This window comes from Crassostrea angulata, chromosome 2 (assembly GCF_025612915.1).
Source record: "Crassostrea angulata isolate pt1a10 chromosome 2, ASM2561291v2, whole genome shotgun sequence".
Lineage (NCBI taxonomy): Eukaryota > Metazoa > Mollusca > Bivalvia > Ostreida > Ostreidae > Magallana > Magallana angulata.
Window position 1 is genome coordinate 510,123 of NC_069112.1, and position 4,000 is coordinate 514,122.

General features: G+C 30.7%; 1 long non-coding RNA gene across 1 annotated transcript; it reads right to left on the reverse strand.

Annotated features, from left to right (window-relative positions):
* Nucleotides 1-430: 430 nt before the first annotated feature.
* On the reverse strand, nt 431-1,869 carry LOC128173660 (uncharacterized). The gene is made up of 3 exons (XR_008242541.1): nt 1,234-1,869; nt 909-984; nt 431-777 (listed from the first exon to the last, which is right to left on the reverse strand). It is a non-coding gene; the product is annotated as an uncharacterized LOC128173660 (long non-coding RNA).
* Nucleotides 1,870-4,000: the final 2,131 nt, after the last annotated feature.

A 4,000-nucleotide genomic window follows, 5' to 3' on the forward strand; every position in this document is an offset into this window, starting at 1 on the left:
TTCTTTGTTATTTTTATTAATTAATAAATTGATCCCAAAATATTTGAGCCCATGTAAAATAAAGAAAGACAACTCTTAAACAGGATCTTTCATACCAAGGTTTTTGCAATAATTAAGTATTTCCTTAAATTTTTCAATTTCATTCAATTTCTTTTCTTCATCCCATTCACCAACGAATATTGTTTATATTTTCAGGTTTTTGTGGGATTTTGTCCAGCAGTTTGCCTTAAAAGAATTTTTTTTATATTGTAGTTTCATATTTATGTGGATTCCAATACAAATCATACAAACTTCATTCATGATTTTTTTTTCATTTCTAAATTTAATATCATTTCACTTTCTTAAGAATTTTAGAACAGAAATGTTTAAAAATTTGATAAATAAGGGGTTATCTGGAACCAGACTGATATTTTAAAAAATTCTCTAGAAAATAGTGTATTGTATTTTGAGGTCTATTATTGTTGAATACTGTGCCTAGTACTGGTAACAAATGCATGCAACAAAAATCCCCTACACTTATTTGGTGTAAAGATCCACCTTAAGAAAATTTTCAGCAATATTACAAAACCTTATCAGCGAATATTCATCACTATTTCATCACTATTATATTACCTCTGTAATCTATCAAATATGAAAAGAAGTACAAATGAATAGGATTTTCAATCAAATTAAATTTATTCATATTTTTTTAAATATACATTTTTCCCACATCACTTATCTGCCTCTCCCTGAAACTTCTTTAAATGTCCTTGCTTCTTGTGCAGTTCTTTTACCATCCTGAAATAGAAATACAGGAATTTATGATTTAATTAACATGCAAGATTTTACATGTTTTCTGTCAATCATAATGCTTAGTTTAATGCAAATTAGAATATACATGTACAATATAAATTCCATTTTTTTCTGACCTTTATCATCGTTATTTTGGGAACAGTTTTTGCAGGTCTCAGCTTCCCTATTTTTTTTCCTGCATATGATCAGCAACTATGAGTGCAAAAACAATCTATATACAATGTAAAGTTCCTATGCATCATAAATTACATGATATTACAGCTTGGCATATTTCATCAAATCATAACTTATTTGTAGCATAACATTAGAATGTGTGTAGATTACAAATATTGTTTACTATTCAATCATTAAATTATCTTTAAATACAAAAAAAACCATTTATTACATGAATAATTGTCTCCATATATCAATTAATGGCTTTTAATTTATAGTGTACCCTACCTCTTTTAGAAATATTCCGCTATAAAACATCAATTGATGTATAAATCCTTGAATTTTCAAATCCGTCTGCTTGTAGCTCAGAAACTAGTTATCTTTTAATAGTACTCAAGTTGTTACTAGTCAATTTCACCCCTACCCAATTTTTTGTTTAATTTCTTCTTAATTCATTTTGGTAACATTGAAAACAAAACGTTCGCATCCTAGTTTGTTGCTTTAATATATATTGTAATTTTTATATAAAAAAATCTTCGTTTTGATGTAATAGAATGACTTTTATGTATTGAAGTTCAGTGAGCGTTATGTAACGGTGACGAATTGCTTCGATACCTCATTAACAATGGCGGACACTTCAAAGTCCGAGCAAAGTTGCAGGATGAGTGCAGGTGTTTTTGCAGATAAGAAATAAATGATTTTGTGAATAGACCTTTGGGAAATGTCAAGAAACAGTTTTATTACGTGTCTGTTAAATGCTCATCAGTTTTTTTCTAGAGCAATGCCAATCGCTCGTAAACGAAATTTTGTGTTTCAACTTGCACACTAAATAAACGAGGTAAATACATATAAAGCAGAATCACTCGCTGAAACAAATTATATACTGTAATATTAACTTGTTTATCTGCTAGAGAGAACTAAGTTACAAAGAGGAGCTATAATAGTATAACTGTCATTATATTCTGAAATGTTTGAGCTAATTATTAAATTAGTAAAATTATGGTACACATTGATACGTGAATTCACACATTTTCAGCGCCATTTGAAATAATATGTTATGGTTTTTTGTTTTATTTTAATGAAATAATGGTTAAATTTAATTCTTTTCTGAAAAATGCATCTGTTTGGAATACCGGTATTCAATTGCAGACATATTGCAGCATTTAAATAGCATCAAATTTCATATTAAGAATTGATCAGCATCAAAATTCCAACAGCTTTTAAACAATTGTTTCAGACAAAAAATTAGATTAGGATTATGGTAATGCTTAATATAGAGTATTTCAGCAATATTTAGAATAGTTCAGACTGTTTCAGCAATATTCAGAACAGTTCAGATTGTTTCAGCACTATTCAGAATAGTTCAGACTGTTTTAGCACTACACAGATCGAGTTCAGACTGTTTCAGCAATGTTCAAAGCAGTTAAGATTTTTCAGACAAATTCAGAACAATTCAGATTTGTCAGACAGTTCAGCAATATTGCTGCAATGTGTTCAGAACTGGTTCAGAGGCACAAAATGGTAGTAAGCAATTTTTCAGATATGATTCAGATATATTTCAGTGAATTTTAGAATTTTCAGAATTTTTTTTTTTTCATGAGGGGTGCCTTCCCCCTTCAAAGGGAATTGGATGCCTTAGGCGAGTATGTCGACAGCATGAGAGTCGACCTATTACAGACATCTATGCTAAATGATTATGCTTAAGATTTTTTAATGAATTATAAATTTTAATTTTCAATTATATCTATTTCCTTTGTGTATCATAGTGTACCATTGTGAACCAGCTATTGTCAAGAAAGTTAACTCTGGTAAATTTTGTATGATACATATGCATGTTAAAGTTACTTTTCTTTTCTATAATTCAATGCTAGATATTTTGTTTATTATTTATGAAAATGGATGAGTTGGTCAGCAGCATGAGAGTCGACTGTTGCTAACATCCATGCTGATTGGTTGTGTTAAACATTTTTAAAGAGTTATAAATTTTAATTTCAATTGATTATACCTTTATGTTTTGTTTGTATTTTATTGAGAAAGACTACCAGTATGTATCATAGTGTGCCATAGTGAACCAACTATTGTTTCAAACGCAATTAATTTTAATCGGAGGAACCTAGCTATGTTGTCCACTGAATTTTACCAATAAATGATTATTAACAAAGAATGCTTATATCGTATAATATCATAACGTTTATCTCTTATTAAAACCTATATTGGTTCTCACTGTAAATGATGTAAATCCAAGGACTTGTAATATTTATACTGTGTCGCACGCAGGGGTGTAACCGTTAACGCCAATAATATAGAACGATATACTGAGGGTTCGGAAAACGCCATGACGTCATGTGGGTGGGGTCTGGATCATGACAGTATACCGGAAAACACCATGACGTCATGTGGATGTGGTCTGGTGTCATCTTGACTGTGTACTCACCCCATGACTGTGTCAAGACTTGACCTCAATTATGACCTATGTGGATGGGGTCCGGAAAACCCTATGACGTCATTGACTTGACCTCAATTATGACCTATGTAAGTGGGGTCCGGAAAACCCCATGACGTCATCGTGACTGTATACTGACTGTGTACTGCCCCCCTTACTAATGATGGCGGAAGAATTTCTTAACATGTAAGTTTGTATCATACTTTATTATAAAAAGGGAAAATATCCAGTCATATTTGGAATGCCTTAACAATAATAAATATTAAAGAATCGAATCTTCAGACATAATTTTTATGTAATATAGTTATTATTAGATTTTAAAATATTCAATTTAAATATACAGGAAAGAAACGACCTCCTACATCAAACCGCTCGATTACTTTAAGCTTGGATGGGAGTGTTGGGAGAAGAATGGTCCCTTTTGCAAATTGACAATGTGCGAGTACTCTGATTTTTTGATGTTCAATATCATTTGTATCTCAAAATTAATCAGCAATTTTAGATGGGTGTAAATACAAAAATGTTAGTTTTGTAAGACCTTTTCAAAGAAATCATGGAAAAGTGCTGGCCTTTTAATTAGGGACCAAGCCACTAATGAACTCTGTTACAAAT